This window comes from Neofelis nebulosa, chromosome 6 (assembly GCF_028018385.1).
Source record: "Neofelis nebulosa isolate mNeoNeb1 chromosome 6, mNeoNeb1.pri, whole genome shotgun sequence".
Classification (NCBI taxonomy): domain Eukaryota; kingdom Metazoa; phylum Chordata; class Mammalia; order Carnivora; family Felidae; genus Neofelis; species Neofelis nebulosa.
The window spans coordinates 100,633,336-100,657,878 of record NC_080787.1 but is presented as its reverse complement, the minus strand read 5'-3'; the positions used below and the strand labels follow the sequence as shown (position 1 = coordinate 100,657,878).

General features: G+C 46.6%; 1 protein-coding gene across 2 annotated transcripts in view; it reads right to left on the bottom strand.

The window, feature by feature from the left end:
* Window positions 1-9,363: 9,363 nt before the first annotated feature.
* SOBP (sine oculis binding protein homolog) overlaps window positions 9,364-24,543 on the bottom strand; it is a 165,224-nt gene continuing 150,044 nt past the window's right edge. For both annotated transcript variants that reach the window (XM_058734867.1, XM_058734868.1), the window contains one exon: window positions 9,364-11,315. The gene's annotated coding sequence lies outside the window, so the exon portion shown is untranslated. The remainder of the gene's footprint in view (window positions 11,316-24,543) is intronic.

Sequence of the window (24,543 nt, the reverse complement as noted above, 5' to 3'; positions counted from 1 at the left end):
CCCCATATGACTGAAGGAGAAACCAAGCCTCAGAAACATTAAAAACCAATACAGCCGACAGCACACATCAGTAAACTGTGGAGCTGAGACAGAAGCTTAGATCTTCCATCCGTACATCCACACTCGGTCCATTCTCCTCATTTGGTCCTGCAGTGGTGTGGGAGGCAGGGATGTCTATTGAGCCACATGGCACTTCCAAGCTTCCAACGGTAGTGGTCCTTAACCTCCTGCTCGGTCTTGTGCCGGGAGCCATGGTCAAGGGTGCCACATGGCGCTGTGGCTTGTAGGCCAGAGCCAGCATGGCCAGTCAGGGTGGTGGGCTCATGGAGGGTCTTGCCCAACCTCCCTGAGCCTCCGTGAAAGGCCTCTGTGTGCTCTTCAGAAGGCAGAGCAATGGGCCAATGCACAGTCTGTGCCAGCTAATTATCTAGCCCTCCTTCTGCTCCCTGGAGGACCCAGCCTGCTGGATGGACCGACGTTCTGTGTTTCTAATGTCAGATGGCCTGGTGCCACCTCTCAGCGGGACTGGTGTTTGGTTCATCCTTCAGGTTCCCATTTGGCACACAGACCACAAACATCTGCTGGGGTTCTGTTTGGCCTGTGGCAGACTTCAGAGCCGAGAGGGATGGAGAAAGGTGGGGAAGGAGGTGGGGAACTGGGGGAAGGAAGGAAGCCGAGGGCAGCCTTTCCTGGGGAGTTAATCAGACACTGTGTGGTGGGGGAGGCTTGATCCTGCACCCAGTCCCAAAGAAGGGAAAGGCAAAAGAGACAAAGAATGTTCATGGAATTTCATTGGAAAGCCTGAAGTACCGTCTGTGGATGCTTTTCCTCCATTGCTTTGCTTCCCCCAACTGTTCCTTTTCTCACCAGTTGGCTATTATTTTCTAACGCATTTTGATAATTACTTTATCAATCAAGAAAGATAAACAAAAGCCTAAAAATACATCTGAGTGAATGAATTCCCAGAGCCAACCAATCTTCAGCACTATGATTTTTATGGGTTTTTTGTTGTTGTTGTTGTTTTTGGTTTTTGGCTTTTTTCTACCCAGACGTGCTTGGGAAACAGTTGAAGGGCTTGATTCCTCATTCACTGAGGGCTCAGTAGACTATATTAACCAACCTCTGCTCTCCTGGCACTCATATACAGGGCCAAGAAATTCGACGACTTAAGGAAATGCTATCCAAGCAAAATAAACACCCTAAAAAGATGCGCCCACAGTCTTATCCTTATTAAAATGATTCTTTGCCTTTAATTTGTTATTAAATCAACAGAATATTGGGTCAAGCAGCTCATGAGCCACCTTTTAAAAAAGTAAAACACAGGGAGTTTGTATCATTGCACGGCTATTATTTAGGAAGAAAAGGTGTCCAGAATCTCAGTGAATAGACCTCATATTTCAGAGGCCAAAATGCTGTCTAGATATGCCCTGTGAGTGACTGGACATAAGTCCCACCCACTAGCTCCCTCTGTCTCTCACAGAGCAGCCCAGCCGGGCTTGGCTTATTAAGAGCCCTGGGGAGAGGCCAGCACTGCATTAGGGAAGAGGCATTAGCCTCAACTTTTGCCTCAGTCCTAAATCCATGACTTTGGAATGAAAAAGTCAATGGGGGTGAAGCACCCCAGTGACCAACTGGAAAGGCACGCTCCCCCTCCCCACCCCGCCCCATCACTTCCCAAATTAACAGTGTCCCCTACCAAAAGGGGGTCTGGGTTCTCTTTCCTGTCAAAATCAGCACAGGACTAACATATTCAGTGACTATTCCCAACAATCCATTGCAGGTACTACAGGGATATCAGACCTGAAGGAAATCATCCAATTTATAGCTGCTCACGTAAAAGCCATCAGGAGAATCGTGAAATGATTCTCCATATGGTGCCCTGACGTTTCCAAAAACTATACGAGAAAGAGGCTTGGAAGGAATTCTTTCCTTTTCAGAGACAAGGAGGGTAGAAACCAAGCATCTGTGGCAACCTGGAAAAGACACTCCTCCCCAACACCCACCCCCTGCATCCCTGGGGTGGCCTGGAGGATCCGTCTGCGCTGTGGCCCAGGCACACGGGGTCACCGACACTGGCTTGTTAGGCTTTTCCATTGACCAAGCTTATGTTTTCTAGTATAAATGAACTCTACGGTTACATTGTGTGGAAGCTTAGAGACATGGTTTGCCAAATGGAAAAACATTTGGAGGTTGGGAAAATATCTTGCACATAAATTACTGAAGGCATAGAGAATCTAAAAGAGGGATGAAATCAGAAGCCAAGGAAAAGCCGGGAGGGTGCCAAAGTAAAAATGGAGAGAGAGACAGAGACAGGGAAAGCGATGTAATGATTTCTCTTAATGACCTGCCTTCAGACCGAAAAGGCAAGTTTCTAAGCCATGTTTGAGCCTCATAAAAGCCATGTGCCTGAGTATTGGGAAATATCCTTTAAATGGTAAGATCAAGCCCTCATTTTTCATCCTTTCCGAGTGGAGCTCTCCATTGATTTTGTTAAGTGCTGGCCACCAGTAAGAAACACAAAAAGCTCGTTGTCTTGGACCGTGGCAAAGGCCAGTTACACACTTGTTAATTTCCTGATTTATGACACTGAGAAGGTGGAGTCAAGACAGTGCTGCTTCTCTCCTTCTCTCTGTCTCTGTCTCTGTCTCTCTCTGTGTCTCTCTGTGTCTCTCTTTTGGTGGTGGTGGTGGAAACTATTAAAACAGAGGCAGATCAGGAAGTTTGTGATAAAGAGAAGCCAGGCTCTCGTCTGACATACAATCTCTCTCTTGGCTTAAGTAAACTTGCTCCTTCAAGGCCTGCCATCAACAGAGTCGGGCTCACGTTTCACCACTAAATCTGAGTCAACAATCTCTAATCTGGACACTGGGTTCAGAATCCAGGCTCAGGTTGCACTTGGAAGCTGACAGCAGGGACGAGAGCAGAGGAAAATACGGCCTTTGTTTCTGGTTTGATCGTCCCCACCGAGCGGAGCTGAGGTCATGTGTCGTTTTCTGTCATCAACAAGATAAAAGTTTGCACCTCTCTGGCCCTGAAATGGCTCTCCTGCCATTTATATTAAGGCCAGCGAGCTCTCTGCCCCAGGATTGGAGGGCCAAGTTTGTAGAGAGCTAAGATTTGGAGTCCTTTTCATCTTTCTGACATGTGATACCATGACATAGGCGGCCCTCGCTGGGTTGCTATGCAGATATACAATTTCTGAAAAGTTACACCCGGAAAACGAAAACCCCGGGCTGGATTAGCATTTCACAAAGAACAGGGATAAAATGTGTAGCAGTTAGGCTAAAAAGCTAGAGAGAGAGAGAGAGAGAGAGAGAGAGAGGAGAAAAGAAAAAAGAAAAAAAAGTGAATTAAAGTTTCATGAAAACAAACTCTTTTTTAAAGAATCAATAAGTATAAAAGTATCTCATTGCATTCCTGGCCTTTGGTCCTGAGCCGCGATCCAGCTACTGTGTGTGAAGGAGACACTGCAAACCAAATGGCAAGGCAGGAAAGGAAGGTCTCGGTGCAGGATGGGGTTTGGGGGTGCTGGGAGTGCACAATAAAAAAGGTGCTGTTGCTTTATAAAACTCTTCTATCTACCTACAGTTGTTTTCATTGTTTTTATTTTGTGATAATCTTTCCCTCTTGTGTAAATAAGCCTAGAACGAAGGGGAAGAACTCACCCCATAGTCTAAAGGTTCTGGCTAAATATGCCTCAGGATATACCTTCCCTTTCATTACCAAGGTCGAAGGGCACACCCTCAGAGCTCACTCACTCACGTGCACCTTTCTGGAGCAAATCCTTTTTCAGGTGTTTCAAATATCAGAAATGATCTTATATGGGACATTTAAATGGAATGTGATGTGCTTGCATGAGAAGTAGCAGAGGGGAAATGACTGAGGGCTTTCCTTGTCATCCTCAGGACCCAGTGCCTTCCAGTGGAGACTGTATGCTTCTGTTCTGGTGCTCTTCCCCAGCGGTCTTGTCCACACAGCTGGGGAGGTGGTGGCCCCTCACGTGCTGCCCAGACACCAGGGTTTCCCAACAGCGTCACCTGCACAGACTCTGGAGGAAAGCCCAGAGCAGGAAATGGGAAAGGGGACACAGACAGCGGGGAGGAGATTTGAAGGACTCACCTAATCCTGCTCCCGCAGTGAATGAGAGGCACAGCTACCAGGACCCCCGCTCTAAACACTCAATCCTTCAACACCGAGTGAGTGCTGAGTGCTGAGTGCTGGGTGCATACAGACAATGCAGAGATAAATCAGCCCCGGTCCCTGCTCCCAGGCTGTTGGAGCAAAGCAGATGAGCGGAAGTAAGTATAGAGCTTAATATAGAGTATAGAGTAAATATACTCTTAATATAGAGTATAGAGTAAATATACTTATATATAGAGTAATATAGAGTAAGTCAATATACTTAAGATAGAGTATAGAGTAAATCCCCTTGAGCATTCCTATGTGTTGCGTTGTGAGGCTGGCGATGTTGGCAAAGAAGAGTTCTCATTCAGAACGGGAATTTATTAGAGGTTAGTTAAAGAAGATATGAGCGGTTGACTTTTTTGGTAACTCAAGAGATAGGAACCACTTTTGTGCTCCTCTACGTCACTTCCAGGGTTGATCCTGAAGATGAGATGACATGTGTGAAAGTGACTGGTGTAAAATTGGGCCACACGTACATCAATCAAATGCTCTTTTATTCATGCATGCAGGCATCTGTTCATCCACAAGAGGGAGGCTGACACGTGAGTGGGCTGGTTAAACGTGGGCTCTGCTATCAGACTGACCAAATGTACTTTCAGGCTTTGCCCTTACTTAGCCTTGTGGGCTCAGTTTTCTCATCTGTAAAACAGGAATAATAACAGTATCCTTCGCACAGGGTTGTGGTGAGGCATAAATAAAACAATGCAACTGAACGGCATTTGGTACACATTGAATAAACGTCCACTAAGATTAGCAGTGGATTTCGCTCCCTCTTGGAGGGGTTCACTGTCTGCTGGCTTGGCCCAACCCTGAACGTGAGGAACGGTGAGGTAAGAGCGTTAGACATTCCCAGAGGTCTGGGAGCAGGGTGGAATGACATCATCAGGCATGTGTTCCGTTGGCTGATTCAGATTCAAACTAAGTTATGACCTGAATTGACGCTGGTATTTCTGCAGCTGTGGTGCCATCAAAAAGAGCACTGCCCATGGGCACAGAGGGTCCAAATCTCGGCTCTATTACTCACTCGCTCAGTGACCCTGGACTGTGTCTTCCTTTTCCAGAAGTGAGGATTGCACTCATTGCATGTGGTTTCACGAGGCTCGCCTGAGATAGTCTGGGTGGCTGGCCCTTTTTGGCGTCTGGCATGTGGAGGCTATAAACATTTCTGTCCATTTATTCAGTCGGCTTAGTCAACCAGGGATCCAGTGACTGAGCCCAAAGGTGACCGTGGGGCTTGGATTCAGCCCCCTGCTCTCTGCGCAAAGCGATGCAGCCCCATGTGGCCCCAGCAGCTCCACCCCTGTTTCGTGTGACATCCCTTTGCCCTTCTAAACAAGCACCAGGGGAGAAAGCCCAGCTTACAGCTCAAAGCATCAGAACCACGGGAAATGGAAAACACCTGGGGCCTACGTGTCCCCTTTGTGCCCGCCCCAGAAATTTAACATGGGTGCCACAGAGCCTCTCTCCTCTCTTCCTCCCTCTGAGCTGGTGGAACAGGGCCCCACCCCACCTCCCTCAAACTTTACCTACTGACAGTTGTATTTTTGATGTTGTTCAAAACCAGGTATCAGGAAAAGTCGGAGTAGATTTTCTTCCCTTCTCCAAACGCAAAACAAAGGTCAAAGACATCTCCATCCCATGGCGTAGGCACCAAGGAAGTGACGTGAACTCTGCCCTGTGGTCTGAGCCATCAGGCGTCCCCCACCCTGGTGAGGTGGCTTGACATGGCCATGGGGGTGTGGACCCTGCAGCCTGCTTCTGGGTCCTGCCTCTTACTGTGGGCGGCGCCGGGACAGAAAACCCCTTCATCTTCATGCCTCAGTTTCTTTGGCTACGAAATGGGAATGATGATAATGGCAGTGCCTCCCTCACGAGGCCGTTGTGAGAATTAAATTCTTTAATTTAATAATGTGTGAATGTGTGTAAAGCCCATCCTGGGCCGTGCACAGAAAGACACCTGTCTCAGCGGAGGGACCCCTTTCACTAGAAGAATTACAGACACTGGTGGCAGCTGTTCATTCCATCCACAGTCAGCAAGATAGAAGAAGAGGCCCTTTCTGGGTGTTGATGGAAGCCTAACTTCCCATCTATAAGAGTCTGCAAGGGTCAAGGAGTTAATCTCATCTCTAAGGCTCTTCTGGGTAGAAAGTACCATAGTTCCGCGACACAACACAGAAACCCCAGGGCAGTGACTGAGTCTTGTTCCCTTGTGTGGCTCCCCCTGCGTTCAGAAGAAGCCCAAAGGTGCACTGACCAACTGGCCGAAGTGAGGCTGGAGCCGGTGCCGCCCCTCCCTGGAGCACGAGAAACAGAATGAAGGTCCCCAGTCTCTCTGTGTTTGTGGCACAATAGCTCTGGTCATCGGGGCTGCACTGCCCTCCTCCATCACTAGGCTTGACTAATGCCACACCCCGGCCCAAATTTTCTCTTCCAAGGGTGGAGAGTAGCTCTTCAACGATACAAAGTTGGGAGGGCTACAGTGGCCTACCTCTGAGGGGCCCAGACGACACAGGAAGAGCAGTATGAGAAGTGGCCTCTGTCCATTTAAACAGCAGCCACGAGAAGCCAAGGGAGGAGCAGTTAATCGTGCCATAGGGAAATCAGGCTCGGCTTCACCAAGGAGTAGCATGTAAACTGAGCTTTGAAGGAGTGGTTTATCAATTGCAATAATAATAAGAAGAATAAAATAGTTTTCCATGTGCTGGGCCTAGGAGATACAAGGCAAATAAGGCAGGATCCCGACCCTCAAGGACTTTGCAGACTAGCAAAGGGCACAGACAGGTGAGCAGCCGGATAGGCAGAGTGTGATGTGCCCCAGGACAGAGGCGGGCATGGAGATGTGCCTGCCCCAGCAGGGGAGAGGAGAAAGAGGCTCCCAAAGGCTCGCCAGGGGGAATCACCCAAGTGGTTCACTGAGTCTTGATGAGTTGTAGAAATTGCCCAGGGAAGATGAAGGGAAGGCATTCAAGGCAGGGGCACTTTGATATGCAAAGATGGAGGACAGGAAAGAGCAGGGGTGTCAGGAAGCAGGGCCCCCTACACTAGCAGAGAGCAGGCAGACCTGGCGAGGCCAGGGGGGCCAAGCCCAGAGGACTCCGTTTGTCCTACTAGGCCCTTGGCTTTGCCTCTGTAGGCCTCAAGGAATCACTAAAGAGTTTTAAGCAGCACGTGACTTGTCCCAGGGTGAGGCCCTATTGTAACTGGTCAAGGAAGTTAGGACTCTGGCTCTTGGGGTAGAGGAGAAGCCAAAGAGGGGAGTGAGGCAGTATGAGTCTTGAGTGCCTTTGCACCTGGGCCTCGGCTCTGGCCTTTGGCCATGTCACGTAGGCGTCATGAGCTGACACCTATAGGCCTGCTTATGGCCCAAGCTGTCCTTCCAATGTCAAGGGAACACCTGCAGCGCAAGGGGAGTGCAGCTTTGCAAAGCTGTGAATCTAGGTTCCAGATGTGCAATTACATAAATCCTGGAAAATAGCCAAAGAGATTCCCGGTGAAACGAAGAAGTGGTCCATCTTTCCAACAGCCAGCCCATCTTCCGGTTACCTGTAAGCTACTGGGGCAGGGGCTGGGAGCTTGTCCCCTTAATGTCAGACATGGGGCCCTGTGTTCAGTGGGGGTTTGATAACCGACGAGGAAGACACCGCCTGACGGGTTTCTCAGAAGCAGAGTGGTCTCAGCACTTCCCCACCCCCAGTAAGGTGTGGTGAGCAGAAACCATGAACACCCAACCCTCTGGCTTCATTTAAAATGAGGGCCACTTTGGAACAAAACCGAATCACTGCCACAAACTCACAGGAAGTGAAAATGACTCTTTACGAGGATGTCAACAGTTTTTCTCCAGACCGAATGTGTGGCCTGGGCTCTGGCACCACACCTCAGGGGTTTGAATCCCATTCTGCAACTCACTGGCTGTGTGATCCTGAGCAATTACTAAACTCACTGAGCTTCTCGTTCTTCTTTTACTCTGCGGATTAAATGAGGCCAATGTACATGTGCTCAGCACATGCTAGTAATCGTTGGCATTAGGACCTCTATTTCTCTTTACATATCGTTTTGACAGCCCAGGAGGATTCTGTGTTCAGGGAACACCGAGATTAGGAGAAGGAAGGGAAGGGAAAAGGTGTGCCGATGTCTAATGAGATGCCATGAAATCCTTTCATGTTGGAACAAAGGTAGCTTTTGTTTCCAGCAGGGTCACAATGTTTGCTCAACGATCTTGGACTGCGACAAAAGCAAAATCAGCATCCTGGGTGACCGTCTCTGTGGCCAAGTCCAGATGAAAACTGCTATCTGGGACTCTGTACCACACAACTACAGCTGGGTGCACGGGCCCCTGGCCGGCCCATCCTCAGCTGGGTCTGCGGAGTACCTGATGGAGTCGTTGTCATATACGTAACCCCACACCAGGAACCTCCGAGATTCCCTCCAGTTTCCATGAGAGAAAGAAACCCAGTTTCCAGAACCCACTCCCAGGAAGGTCACTTAGAAGAAACCGCGGAAAGTGTCTACGTTTTGCAGTAAGTTGAACCACACCTGTATGGGACTCAGCAAGTCCATTCACCTTTCTAGGCTTCAGTGTTTTCATCTGCAGAACAAGAGGATGAGACAAGGTCTACGTTGGCTAGAATGAGGTGCTAGTGCACTACCTACCTTAGACATTTTCTGATGTTTAATTCAGGTACCAGGGAGAACCCAGATTGACCCATCCATTCACATAAAGTTAAAACAAAAGCATCTCCAAGCCCAGGGGCTGAGATGGTCTACTGTTGAGAATGGAACCCGCAGGGGAGGTTTGCAACCACTGGATGGTGCTCCTTGGAGCAAAAAAAAAAAAAAAAAAAAAAAAAATCAGGACTGGGAGAGCAGTTGAGAGGGACACACACATCTACAGGCCCAGGACCTCACTGCACATGCACCTTCGTGTTGTCAGCAAAGGGCATGCCGGCTGGGGGAACAGACCCTCGAACGGGCCAGCAGGCTCTGGTTTGCACACAAGCATCATACACAGCAGGTGGGGAAGGCCGGCGTCACCCCTATATCTCGACATCTCTTAAAACTTACTAACTTTATTTGAAAAAAATTTTTTTTCCCTGGGGGAAAGAAATGAACGCCTTCTATAACAAGGAAAACAACAACGGTAGTCATAATAATGAGAAAAGCGAAATAAGCACATGTAAGTGCATTTTTTTTCTTAGAGATTTATTTTTGTTTTATGAAGCTGACACCAGTCAGGGAGAGAGGAGAATGTCGGGAGCCCCGCAGCGAAATGAGCACCCAGAGGAGGGGGCTGCTGCTTCCTGCGGGCGATGGGGGTGGGTTTGGTGTTGGGGTCTGTTTGTTTAATTTGTTGCTGGAAGTTTTCCTTTTGTTCACTTTTATAAATCTCTCCCTGGGCTTTCGAGCTTCCCCTCCCTCCCACCTCCCTTCCCCTGCCCCCCCCCCCAATTTCATTTTTAAAAAGCGAGCTCGCTCGCCAGGTGTGTCCCCCAAGCTCTCACAGCTCTAATAAATAAGGAGCACCTGTAAAACAGTAGCTTGACTTGTTAAGTGACTCTGTACAAAGGAGAATGTAGAAATACACTATGTACACCGCATCCACGGGTCCCGTGGCGCTCAGGGCCGGCGCCGCACGGGCCCCCCAGCCTCGCCCAACCCCCACCGGCCACCCCTCCAGCCTCCCGCTCAGCGGCCCTGTGGGCGGGGGCACCCGGACCCCGCAAGAGGGAACAATTGCTTTATCTGAGTTAGTAAACAGATACACTGAATCACAAGGTGATTTGATTTTTTTTTTTTTTTTAGTTTTCTCCTTTTTTTTTTTTTTGATTTTTTTCTTATTTTTTTCTCTTTTTTTTTTTTTTTTTTTCTGTACTCATCAGAATGGGACACTCCACGACTGTCTCACCAACTCAGTGCCAGTACACATGCTCTAGAGGACTTCTGGACTCGCAGCTACAACTGTACAAGTGCACACAAGAAAATCTACCCTGTTATCCTCCACCCACTGATTGAGGATCGAATTGCACATTTCTCTTAACCATGACAGGAGAAAGCAAACAGTGAAACAGAATCATGGGTGATCTTTCTCACTTTCCCTCTTGTTTTCACTGGTTTGTCCATACCATTCTAATTATCATGAAAGGACTCTGCGTATAGAGAGATTGCTTCACTGACTTCCTGGATCACCGAAAACCATCAGGGTTGAAATTTCATCCAAGTCTTTCGTGACGCCCAGCAAATATTCCCCCTCGGATTATTTTACACCTTGAGGGCATTTTGGTCTTCAGTTCAACACTCTTGCTCTGTTCCCAAATGGGGCGCTATTTAGGAGAATTTAAAGAGAAAGCTGAGAAGAATAAACATTTACCGAGTTCTCTTGGCATTCAGTCTCTGAAAAACCACAGTATAAACTATTCATGCTGCTTCTTACATCTGTCAAATCGAAAATTAAAAGCCATAAAAGTGTAACACTGAAAATATGGCATTAAAAAGGATAAAGGTGGCCTTTGTAAAAATAACAAGAAAAGTATATTAGCCAATAAAATATTCTAACTCTTCATTTAAAAGTGCATCCTGGGCAGGACAGAGATGAATCCGAAGTGTTGGGACTCCAGTATGATTCCTCTCTGCCTTCAAAACGTGAACAGTATAGGTCCAAAACCGTACAATGCAAATCACAATTCTTCGTGTAGCAGCAAAACCACAGCAGTTTTTAAAATGACTAAAAAAAGATTTTTGTTTTCAAATTCGTATCATCTTCCAGCCTCACCCTCTGAGCCTTGAAGATGGAGCGGGGAGAATACCTACATTGGTCCTTGTGGCTTGTTGGTGTTTTGTTTTGTTTTGTTTTAAAACCAGGGGCGAAATCCCTAAGTTCCTCTGGGGAGAAGCAGAGACGGTGGCCGCAAGAAGGCTGGGCCGCTTGGTAGGTCCAAGACGTGCTGGCTTCTCTGGGCTGGAGGCCACCGAGGGAGGGCTGCTTCCTCTGAGATGCTTAATGACAGGAAGCGGCTTTATTTGTTTGAGTGTTAGCCAGAGGGGGTGGTGAGCTGACCAGCTGGTGTCATTGGATGGCGGGACATGGTTTGCTCTGCGCCCTCTCTCCACGCAAGGTACCCTGTGAGCGAGCGTTCCTGGGAAAAGAGAAGAAGGGGCCCATCAGAACCCGCTGGGTCAAACCACAGCCCCGTCCCACGTCGGGAGAACCCAGGCATGAGTCAGCGCGGCACCCTCCGGCCGGCCGGCAGGTCAGACCTACGCCCTACGCCGAGTACCCAGAACTAGAGCAGCACAGCAGGACTTTGACGTGTCTCTAATTCACGGTTCCGCTCGGGGTCAGCCCTGCCAGCTTTGTGTGAGGACACGAAACACGAGTCGCTTCTCGGTGCACCACGCCCTCACCCAAAGACCACAACGGCATGCCTGGCCACGGGGCCACCCTGGCCCTCCGCCTTACTGCACGCTTAACCGGCAACCCTTCTGAATTGCCCAAGGTCACCCCCAAAGGTGGCAAGGTCATCGGGGGACCCTGGAGCTCCAGACCTCACCCCTGTACTCCATGTAACGGCTCTGGTATCTGCTACAAAGGAGGAAAGCCAAGAGATTCGCTTTTTAGCACATGAACAATTACTGTGGACATGTGGACCTCTCTTCAGAGGTTTTCTACAGAGGCAGCTGGTAGCTGGAAGCAATGCCCTTCTCTGTGGGTCTTGTCTGACGAGGGCGAGCTGTTCGCATCTCTTGATACCCAAACCAACCAGCAGCACGGGACTGGAGGACAACAAACCAGCTGGGCGTCGGGGTCCCAGGGCAGAGGGTCTGCACAGGATTGTTCACCAGGAAAGTCAATTTCAGGAGAATGCTCACCCCAGTTTCTACCACAGAGGTTAGGCTCTGCCTCTCCATCCGCACTGGCTTATTTCATTTGCTACCAGTCCCTTGGTTTGAAATATAACCTCCCAAGAACGCTCAGTTACTCCTCGTAAACTGCCTCTTAGAAGTCTGCCAACCAAACCGTAAAGTCCCTGAGGTTTGGGGATGTGTCTGTTTTGCTCACATCTCCACACCCAGCCCCTGGTTCAGCGAGACGCACATCTGTCAAGTGAATGAGGGTCAAGCAGCCGTTGTTCCCCATGCCCCAAAACAATACCTGTTTTTCCTGCTGATGTATGAGGATTTCAGAAATGTGAATGGGTAAAATCTGGCTAACGTGAGGTGGTGACAGAGGACTCGTAAACATCTTTACAACTGTTGAGATTATTCCTAGAACAATGAACGAATAATTTCAGAGAGGTGGTAGAATTTAAAACGTGAAGGGACCCCAGAGATAATGTAATTTCCTCATTTTATAGATGAAGAAAAAGAGGCCACAAAGAGACCTGGAGACTTGCTCAGAGAGTGTCTGTAGCATGAATTTAGCACAAGCATGAGGAGGTCAAAATGCCCATTGGGAGGACAAAGTACAAGCTTGTGCTTTGAACCCTGCTATCCAAACCCTGGTGTTAATGGTAACGATAATAATGATCAGCCAAAAACAAGGTTTGAAAATCTGAATGTGCATGACAGGAAATGCCTGAGTTCCCCAAATCACATTAAATCACCAGATCTGTGTGTATTTAATATGTATATTAAATAACCAAAGTGAAAATGCAAAACACCGCAAATATGTGATGGGGCTGGAATTACAAGGCCATGGAAACCTTTTCATTTGGCATGGTCAGACTTGGAAATGTGGGTATTTATCTCTGAATCAAGAGCTCATTTTTCTTTCTTTCTTTCTTTCTTTCTTTCTTTCTTTCTTTCTTTCTTTCTTTCTTTCTTTCTTTCTTTCTCCCTCTCCCTTCCTTCCTTCATTCTTTTCTTTCTTTTTCTTTTTTCCTTTGAGAATGAGACAGTGGCAAGAAGGGATACTGAAATAAAAATGCCAAGAGCCGCTGTCAAATGAGAGGTCATGAAGAATCGGAAAGGAGCCTCAGAAATCACAAATGGATCCAAAGACACAAGTGTAGCTTCTTCTGGGACAGTTCTTTTCCACCTAGGGAGCATAGCCTGGAACTTGCCATGGAGGGAGGAAAACCGTCCCCACCTCTAGGCTCGGGACCAAGAATGACCAAATCTTGTAGTCAGAGGGGGCCTCTGAATCCTTTCTTTAAAAAGGAAAAGAGAAAAAGAAGCATTTAACGCTTTCTTCCAGTGACTGGGAAACACCACCATTTTGAACGACTTAAGAATGCTCTGCTTTTTTAAGGATGTGGCTTTTTTTCTTTAATGTAATCGTGACCTCAAAAAGAGGAATATTTCTCAAATGAGTTTCTTTATATTCAAATCACCTTTGGACAAAGGCCAAACATGGACAGCATCAGCCTACTTGGAGAAAATTTCAAGGCTTTCATAAGGGACTGGGAAAACGGGATTATAATGAGAGCCATTCTGGAACCTTAACGACAGCGTTTGCCATCCCAAACACTATAATAATCATTATTATTCTCTGGGATCTATTATTGTCTGGTAAATAATATGTGTTTTCCCCCCAAGTTCTAAAGGGTGCAGCTGCACCACACTCTATTTTCTGCAGCCCCATTCCTGCTGCTCTGAAAGCCTCCTCACACACCGAGCTTATTTTAAGAGAATGGCAAAGTAGACAATTTGTGTGCTGTTTCCTTCCCTCTCACCACATCCTTGCCATGTCTGGGACACACGCAAAGGCCAGATGGTGGCAGTACAAGTCCCTTTCTGCCACTAACATTTGAGGAGGGGGTGGTCCTGAAGTCGTCCTCATCTGTTCCCATGGCTCTGGCTGTGGCTCAGGGCAGCCCCCTTGTTGGTGACCCGGGGAACAGACTCTCGAATCAATGGAAATGAAGAACCAAGCTTGGGCTTCACTTTCCTGGAGTTATTGGTATGCAGAGTGTGAAACTCAAGAGCGGGGAGGAAGCAAGCCTGCAGTTTTAGAAAGTGATCGTGAGGAAGTTCCAGGGCTCGAGCCAGTTCCTATTTTGCCCTTGCCAAGCAGAGGGATCTTATGGAAAATCCATCCAGTTTAAATTTCTTGATCTGAGCAAAGGGGAAATTACTATGATAAGTGAGACAGAGACACAAGTCACAGTCCAGCCTGTCCCCTTCTTTAACCTCCCCAAGTCTTGATTCCTCCTCTGTGACACCGGCGTCTCGGGAGATTTTCGATTATATCTTCCATCTCTCAAGTTCTGTGACTGTGGGATCTTTGGACCAAAGCCAGTGTCAAGTACGTAGGATTACAAACTTGAGCAGCTGGATATTAATCTGTGTATAAGGAAGACTATTAACTTCTGAACTCCAAAGCACAAAGTTTCAGAGTCTCCTTTCTACTAACCTCTCTTTCACATGCACGTGCGTGTGGGCACACGGGCGGGCACACACACACACACACACACACACACACACCCCTCTGGCAGGTTTTTGGAGTATCCCTTAATGCAGGAAGTTCTGGGGAAACAGTGATACTCATGCCTCACATTTGGGTTTTCCTGTGAGTCCAGGGTTCGTCTGAAGGCAGGACAACCCAGGGGTCCTATTACATGGAATCCCACATGCACACAGCCCATCCTGTGCACCACGCATGTACTATGTTTGCAGACTGGCTCCACAATGTATAGTCTCCAGCAGACCTGTATGGCCAGGCGCCTTCAGAATCCCAGGCCCCCCTGCCCCTTAGGCCAGAGGAATGAAGTACCGTCCTTAGGGAACGCATAACTAAGTGCAGTGAGAGGGCCTCTGTCTGCCTGGCACTTTTCCTTTTTTTACATCAGGAAAGCATTGCTAAGAATATGATTGAGTTACTCATCCTCCTTCACCCCACAAGAATTTTCAGAGAATTATGGAGAACAGAAATGTGCCTGAGTACTAAGAAATGCTTCCAATGTTGATACTGTCAAAATATAACCATTCTCACCTTTCCTTCTTTGGCCTTTACAGCCTAAGACTTATGCTCGCTGTCTTTAAAAGGAAGTCTTATACTTTCCTAGCAACCACTCCCAAAAGGAAATGTGTGTCCAGAGAAAAATGTGTGTCTTATTCTACATCCCAACATTTGCAAGCTGGTCCCTCCACAGTGCAAGAGTCCACTTCTGCCAAGAAGCCTGCCTTGATTTATCTAATCCACTTTCCAGACTTTTTCTTTCCTTCCTCAAATACCTTTGTAATTAGCATAATCAAAACCCTGTATGTCTGTCCCATCTTACCTGCTTAGAAGGCAAGCTTCCCATGTCTGCCAGATTTATTACCCGAGTCTAAAACCCCATGGCATCAACTCTGATGTGCGAGAAGTGCCCACTACTGAGCTGGCTGGCCTCTGTCCACTTACCCGAGCCTTACAGTGATGCGGCTCACTCGGGCACATCGGCCCATCACTTATCACGGTTAAATACAGCCATTACGTGCTGGCTTCGGCCACGCTGTTTATCTGGAACAATAATGAGTCCCCGAGGACTGGACTGGTCTCAGGTAGCCGCAGCTATTCTGGGACACTCACAAGAGAAGAGCCCAGCGGTCGATGAGCAGAGTCACCTGCATGAGCTGATAAACCCAAGTGTGAGGCCAGATAGTGGTCTCCACAGCAAGCCCTTGGTGAGGTTTTGCCCAAAAATGGCTCCTTCTCTCCCCCATCAACCACTGCTTCGTGAAGTTCTGAAATGGCTTTTGCAAAGACAGAAATGGCTTTTATGAAGTGGATGGCACCTCTTTTCTTACAGCTCATTAGTTGGCGAAAATAATTGAAAAACCTGGTGTGATTGTTATGGAAAATAACCAGTGGTGGGGAGAGGGTTGTGGGAGACAAGGACGAGCATCGGTTGGCTCAGTGCTAGGCTCTGGTCTGAAGTACAACTTCATCACCACTGTGCTGCCCACTCCACGGTTCTGATAAGCCAAGGCTCATGTATATTTAACAGAAAAAAAAATTAAGCCAAATGTAAGGACTTGCTTAATTTTCTCCTTTAGCAATAGCTCTTATTTTATTCTTTAATCAGGAAAAATCACCACCACAGAAGACCCCCTGCTGGGATAGCTCCATCTGTAATTCTTTGTTCTACAAGTTAAAATTTTGGTTTTCTCTGCCAAGTTGGCTTGATGAGTTACATGGGTACAGAGGCCTGTTGCTTCTCACAAGTGGTCACTGCTATTTCTTGCTGACCTCTAAAAGTTCCTAGGGCACAAAGAACCTCAGCCGTGAACTTCATCTCGTGCACTCATTAGGATCCTCTTCTTCACCCCGGATGACTGATCTTCTTAAACTACCTCCAATCCTTTCTGGAACCTGGGTGTTTAAGCAAACCAAATGACCCTGACCCTGGCCCTTTCCTAAAAGCGTATGGGGATTCATGACTAACAGAGTACATTTTCATAAATGCACTGGGGCAGGTGGCTACCTCCCTTCACAAAAGAGAAAAATAAAATAAAGGAGACTTACATACTCTAGCTAATGTTCTGCAGGAAATTTTGAAGATGAGCCAAAAGCCCTATGCCTCTAGCTTTTAGGACCAAGCACTTCCTATTATGGTTTGGCAAAGCTTCAGGGTTTTTTTCCCCCCCAAAGAAGGAAGTCAACTTTTACTGAGCACCTACTTGATGTCAAATGCTGCACTAGGCACTTTTATATACTTATTTCACTTGAAAACAAGCACATTTTATATAGGTATCTCACTTATACACTTAATTCATGGAAACAACAATGCTACTTAAGTATTTATTACTGTCCCCATTTTGCAGATGAAGAAACTTTCCTAGGAAGGTTAAGAAGCTTACATGGTCAAGGTCACTAGCTAGAAAGGGGCAGAGTAGGTTGGATCCACCTCCTATGACCTCAAACCCCATGCTCCCGTCCAGGGAATACCTCCCTCAGTCCGGGTTTCATCTCTTCCCTTCCTTCCCCTGACAAGTGGGGGTCACAGTGTCAGGGATGTGAGGGGCCCTAGAGACATAGACAGTTCATCTCCTTTGCTTACAAACAAGAACTCTGAGAAGCTGATTGATAAGAAAATACAATTACATTTTCATTCCAGTTTCATCCAATACACCAACTAGCTAATGCTGGTTCATGTGCCTTCTAAAAATTCTGCCTTGGACAAAAAAAAAAAAACAAAAAAACAAAAAAACCCAACAGAAAATAACGTAGATGTTTATTGTGTTAAGATTGAGTTTGTCATTTCTCTATACCTATATTATCTGAACATGGGCATTCTAGGTTAAAAGAAGAAGGAGGAGGAGGAGGAAAAGAAAAGAAAGAAAACATTGTGACAAGTAGCTATGGTTTATGGACCAACAGTAGATTTTGGGGATTTTAGCTGGGATCTGGAGGGGTGGTCTTTCTGGCACTTAATCTATTCTTTACGACCAATCCATGAATAGGGAGGGTGGGAAGAAGAGCAGGAGATATTGAAGGGGGGTGGGGAGAGGCTTCATGTTCATGGAAACTTCACTGCACAAAATAAGAGCAAACATACTGACCCGCCACAACTCTATGGCCTACCCCTACCCCTGCACAGCCAAGGAGATGGAGAATGTGGTTAATAATTACTTCTCTGCAACCCTTTCACCCTCCTGACCCCAGATGTTCAGGTACAACTTATTTCCTCTCTGAGATCAGCTGCTCAACATGAGGAAGTGATACCATGGGTGGCAAAAATATGCCTCTGGTTCCTGGCACAGGGCATGTAACTCAAGCAGCCTTGGTCATATCTTGTGTCCCACTGAGAGGAAAGGCAGATGAGGACTCAGGTTCTAATCCTGGCTGCACCACTCTGACCTTGAGCATTTGCTCTGTTTGTCCCAGTCTCTACCCGTAAAAGTGGAACCAGACATCTTACACATTCTGGAATGGTATCCTTAACATCCGAGGTTGACAGCATGGAACCGTTTCATCACCTTGCATTCCACATCCAAGGGAAGCAAGTTCTGAGCTACAGCGGACACCATGACAATTCTTTAAACAAGCACCTACTATGTGCCAGGTACTTCCTTGGCATTTTAACCTAGGTTATTTACCACTGGAGCCTGATGACTCTATGAGGTAGGAGGTCTTATCTTCATTTTCGTGTATATGAGATGTGCTCAGTGATCTTACATGGGGACTCTGGAGCCAGGCTGCCCGTCAGATCTCTCAGTGTTGTCATTTACTGACCAAGGACACAAGATAGGAGACTTAGCCTCTCTGGTCCTTAGTTACTCATCTGTCAAATGGATTTAATAATGGTATCCCATAGTGTTGCTGTGGGCACATAACCTTTGAACGCTGCCTGCATATAAAGTATGCTCAATAAATGTTAGATGATACAATTATTTAACGAGAGAATGCAGGCACAAGAGCTTATAAAGCTATTCCAAACTCTCATAGCTAGTAAGCGATACAGCTAGTTTTCAAATCCAAGCAGACCTCACTCTGGCCCTGCACTTCTCTCCCAGTCCTCACAGCCTTTCTAACAAGGCAGTACCTGCCAGCTGTAGGGCATCTGTGATGTGCCACACTGTCTATATGTTCTACCTACCCATCACAGTAATGTCACTGTTACTCGTGACCTAGAGAGGAGACTCAGGAGACAATCACCTCCCTCCTCACCTCCTAAAAGGCTCTGCCAGGATCTGCACCCAGGCTGGCCCAACTCCAGAGCTGATGTTCTTTTCCACAAAACCATACCACTGCCTTCCTTCACAACTGGAAGCTCCCTGTCCGCACATGTGGAAGCTTCAGAAAAACGTCTAAGGCACAGGAGGTTAAAAAAGATAAAAAGGCATCTCTAAAAGTTGTCAGCCTCCCTTGACAGTGCCTGAAGGCCCTGGGAGAATGGGATTCAGACACTGTGGAAATCTCAGAAGATGTCTGAGGGAGAGCAAGCCACCCAAGCGTTATGGCTGCTCTTTGGTCCAAGGCCAGAGCTTTCGTGTGTCACTGCGGCCACCGTCCGGGCTCCGCGCTCATCAGCAGGGAGTCCTCTGCTGGGAGAACACTGCCTGTCTGTGTGTGCCCATCAGTCCTAGCCAACAGCCCACACCATGCCTAGGTGGCTGGTCAACAGCTCCGGGCAGCTGGCTGGTCAGAAGGGCCCAGACCCTGTTTTCTACAACAATCTGGGGCCCGGCTGGCACCCCCGACTGGACTTTGAAATGGTCTGTCGGTGGTGAGGTTTTCTTCCACCATATGCCATGAAGCCTCTTCAAGCCTACGCTGGACACAACGAAAGTTCTGCCTCCCGTTGCACTGCTACAGTGCTTTACACACTTGAAGTACACTTGTGGCAGCCTACACCCCTCACACCGTAGTGATAACATCCCGCAGTGTTTAGAATCAACCACTGGTAATTAGCCTGTCATCAGAATGCAGCAATCAGCTTTCGGGATGCCAGTCTTTCTCCTGCTTCCTTTCAGTCTATGAACAGCTGTTAAAGCAATTTTCCTCCAGTACAGATTTCATCCTGTCACTCCTCTGCTCGAGGTCTTGGTGACGTTGCCTGATGCACAGAGTACACATTCCGCAATCTACCTGCCCGCTGCAGTCTCCGGGGCTCCTCTCCCTCCGCAGTGGGGCTTTGCTCCAGCCCAGTGCAAGGCAGGTCATCCCCAACGGGGCTCACTCACTCTACCTCGCCTCTGCGGCTTTTGACATCCTATTGCATTCTTTATTCTTACACTCCTGCTGGTCCATGCCCCTTCCCAGATTTAGGAACTAACTCTGAACTCACCTGCTGTATGGAACCCTATCAGGCTAACTGCATTAGCTATTGCTCTCCTGGGACTCTCCTCATTCATTTGTTCAGCAAATACCTGCAGACCTGCTCTGCCAGCCCTGAGCTAGGAATTCAGTTTCAGCAGAGAGGGAGCCGTCCCAGATCCTGCCCTCGCTGAAGCACACTGTCTGTAGTATCACATCACTTTGCAGTTCTGAGTGTTGCCTGGAAAAGTTGCCTTCGTTATTTCTTGTCTCTCTCAGCAGGTTATTAGTTCCTCAAAACAAGTCAAGGACACCCGCCACTCCCTCTCCCATTTTTTTTTCCTTTTCTGTCTCCTTCCTTCCTTCCTCACCCTTTCCCTCCCTCTTTCCCTCCCTTCCTTGTATCTCTTGATAACAGTGTCCCTGCACAAAATCAGTGTTAGATACCATTAGTTAAAAATGGATACATTTGGGGGCACCTGGGTAGCTCAGTCTGACTTCAGCTCAGGTCATGATCTCATGGTGTTCAAAAGCCCTGCATCGCGCTCTGTGCTGACAGCTTGGAGCCTGGAGCCTGCTTTGGATTCTGTGTCTCCCTCTCTTTCTGCCCCTCCCCTGCTTGCACTCTGTTTCTCTCTCTGTCTCTCTCAAAAGTAAATAAACATTAAAAAATTGATATGTTTTACTCTCTAGGGAAATAAATGAAGACCATCTCCAAACTATCAATAAGGGGACTGTCTCCCTCTGTTTGGATATGACTGGGAATTTATTAAGTTTGTGGATTGTAATATATGAATTAAGTATAAATTAAGAACTCCAAATACAGAATTTTTTAAAAAGCTATTATTCCTATGCATAAGCTGCACACACACACACACACACACACACACACACACACACACCAGCTGAGACAAAGAACAAGTAGATGGGATGTGTTCTAATACACACACACACACACACACACACACACACACACACCAGCTGAGACAGAGAACAAGTAGATGGGATGATCAGACAGTGAGGTGTGTTGTCAAAATCAGAACTCAGAATCAGTGACTCCTCATCTTTGTCTGCAAAACCGTAATGTTTTTCCAAAACTTTTTCATAGTTTTTCAATTAACATTTGGGATTCATGTTGCTCAAACCTTGGTGGATATGAAAATAGACATTAAGTCCTGTGTTTATGATGCCATCATATTCAATGAGAGGAACAGAGGGACCTGGATGTCTTTTTGGTTTGGCAAATTGTAGAACGATTTTTTTAAAACATTTGGGGTTTGGCTAAAACCAAAACTTATTTTGCCAAGCACTTTGGCCTTAATTTTTAAACCCATGTGTATTTTAAAAGAAATTCGATCTATATGTTTCTGACTCATTTACACTTAACTCATGAAAATGCTGTTTGGTAAGAGCTATTAGATGTCCAAGCAAGTTTATGAGCCTTTTTAAGCCTTCATTTTCCCGTTCTTACCAGAAAGTTGTATTTTGCCAGCCATAAAAGAGTGTGAGCCCCAGAGGCCTGTGGTCAGTTTGAAATTTATAACCTCTGAAGTTTAAATGGATTCTGAGTGTGGAAAACAGGTTTTTTCCCTCTCCTCTTTTTCACATGAAGTGCACAAGCAGGCTATCTGTGATAAAGACAGGATCCTGGGTCTTAGTTCCCAAGATGGTTACAGGTGAATGATAAAGAGTTCGATCTAACCACCAGTAAATTGCCCCTAAAACATTTCAGAGGAACAATATGACACTTTAAACTCATGTGGACACAGATTCAGATCCAACACTCGAATGGAAAGTTTTACTAAATACTCCTAGGATAAGACAAAGAGGTGAGACTCAACATGATTCACATTGAACACTTTACCTTTGGGAGAACTGGGTAATTTTTTTTTTTTAAATCACAGACAACCAACCCTGTTTATGACTTTTTATACATTTTTTAAATAAGCTGAAACTACTAAAAATAGCATTTGAATTGAAACCAGAAAAGCAGGAAGAACGTGCACGCTGCAGTGACTTCACCCTGTATCTTCTATATATAATGATGCTCAGATACCACTCAATTACAGTATTCTAGTGGGAGAAGGCTTTTGGATAAAGTACTTAAAAATGGCTTATAAATATTTAAAGTATAAGCATCTAACAAATCATAATGACAAAGTTTTACATTTAACCACATGTGCTCCAAATATCTTGAAATTACTCTAAATATGGGTTTAAAATATCAAAAGGGCTTGTTGATGGGATGCAGAACTTTGCAGAGAAACTTAAACCTGATCGTTCTTGCTCCCACAACACCCAATCCGCACAATTTTTAAAGTGTGCGTGTGTAGATTTCCTTAGGAAAAGATCATGTTACAGTCTGAATTTCCAAAACAAGAGTTGAAGGATGAAATATAGGGTTTCCTTTTCTCTCACCAAATGCAGCTTAGCCACTTTGCTTCTAGATAATTTGTTAGTGTAGGTTGGCTCAAATTTAAGACAGTAACATTTTAGAAACACTTCGAGAACTAAGCCAGCTGCAAGGCGGATATCATTACAAATTGAGACACATGTTGTATGGGAATACCATTCATTTTCAATACCAAAAACATGTCTGGGGAAAGAAGTCATGCAAATGAGAGAGAGATATACTTTTTAATTGCATTTTGGGGATGTTAGGTCAATGGTTCATATCAAATAAGTCCACACACTGTGTCTCTCCCTCCTGTTCCTTAAATGCTATCAGTCGCATTCTTACCTCCCTTTTTACCCGAAAGAAAACACAGCTTGCTGTCAAAGAAAGACAACACACCAGAGGTTCAGTGACGAGACATCCAGCTGCACAGCCAAAGAGTGGGGTGCAATGAGGCTGGGGAGCGCTGGGCAGCTTTGATTTGTCACAGTCCGGATCCTGCAGCTACACAGAAAAGCAGTTCCCTTCTGCCTACTCAGAGAAGGCATTTGGGCAACTTGGTAAAACTGCATATGCACCAGGAGTGAGGAGTTTAAAGATCAGGGAGGCAACTTGACTGGTTTCCAACCTAAGAATGTGTAGTGCGCTCAGGAGCTGTTCTAAAGCATGAGAGACTGACTCCAAGTTTTTGTTGTTGGTGCAGCTTTTGTTCCAGTTGTTTTCACTAGAATCTTTTAAATAGCCCCTGAAATAATGTGTGTGTGTGTGTGTGTGTGTGTGTGTATGCGTGCCTGCGTCTGTGTGTTCTCCCTCCTTGCTGATGGCCTCCTATTCTCAATCCAGACCCCACCCCACTTTTTTGTCAGGCAGATTGCTGTGCAAATCCACAATCCAGAGAAGAGCTCTATACTGTTAACATTTAGAGCCGGCATCTGAGATGTCATTGACCCCTTTTCCGTGAGAACGGGACCCTGTTTAATGATGCCAGCATCAAACCATTTATCTTTTAAGGCTAACTTGTTTGTCTGGAATGGATTCCTCTTATGCTTTTGAGGCATCGAAAACCAAAAGTTTACACAAGCAGAATGCATTGTCTTAACATGCATTCACATAGGAAGTGTTACCCATTTAAAGCAGCAACTGAAAAATTCAAGATAATTCTGTGCAGGACAGAGGAAAGGAAAATAGAAAGACTATCTCTGCCCCTTCAGCACAACCTCTTTGACAAGAGAATCTGGAAAAGGCAGCATGCTGGGGATGGAGGTAAGCGTTTCACTACATGAGGTAAGTGTCCCGTGCTGTAGTGTATTTTGGTTCTTAAACACCTCTGCCCCTCCTCACTCCTTGTCAGCACGGAGGTAGGTGTAAATGATTGAACCACGATGCCCAGGCAGCCACTCAGGCTGGCAAGGGGATTACTCCCTGGAAATCAGACAGGGAGTTTATTTCCAGTGCCCTTCTGAGCAATGGCCTGTTAATAGCTGATCGAATGCTTTCCCCTCTCCAAGCACACTCTTTCCAGGTGGAGAAGCATGCTAGGGAGCTAGAGAGAATGGGTAGCACTTTCAGAGACAGCTACATCAATGTCTTGGTGTTTACTGAGCCATCCACTTCCTGGGTGCTAGCCATTCTGCTCCCTTGGCCTCCAAAGCAGAGTAGAAGGTTTCCCACGGAAGGACAGTGTCTCCTTATACAGTATAAACTTCAAAAGTCCAGGGGCTGGGGAAGCATCCAGCTTGTGTCTTTTCCTGCACTCACAGGATATGATAACTTGAAGAAGGGTCTGTAACCTTTTGCATTTTGTCACTGATCCATCTTATGGAGGCAGGAGCTACGTTATGTATCTGCAACAGTGGTTCTGTAATATTAGGTCCACAGCAAAAACTGCTACAAATAATTCTGCTTTAAGGAAAACTTTACCTGAAATAAGCTTCCTTAGAGTGACAAGAAGAATTCCACTCAGTTATGGTGTCGTGATAATATATGATAACCCTTCAGAGATATAGCACATACTTTTTCTGAAGCCAAAACCTACAGAGCTCTCCTCCCAAGAAAATGCCTCAGTGCACAGACACATAAAACTTCCCCTGAAATTCCAGGGGGAATGGCTGAAGGCCATCCATGGACTGACTATGGACTAGTCCGTGGAGCAGGAGACTAGCTTTAGGGAGCTACCACATCAACCAGAGGCCTGGGAGCAAGGCCAGGACCAGCACTGCACCTACATGCCCCTGAGACTGAGTTCTTTAAACTTTGCACACTAAGCACTCTCCCACCTCACCCCTGT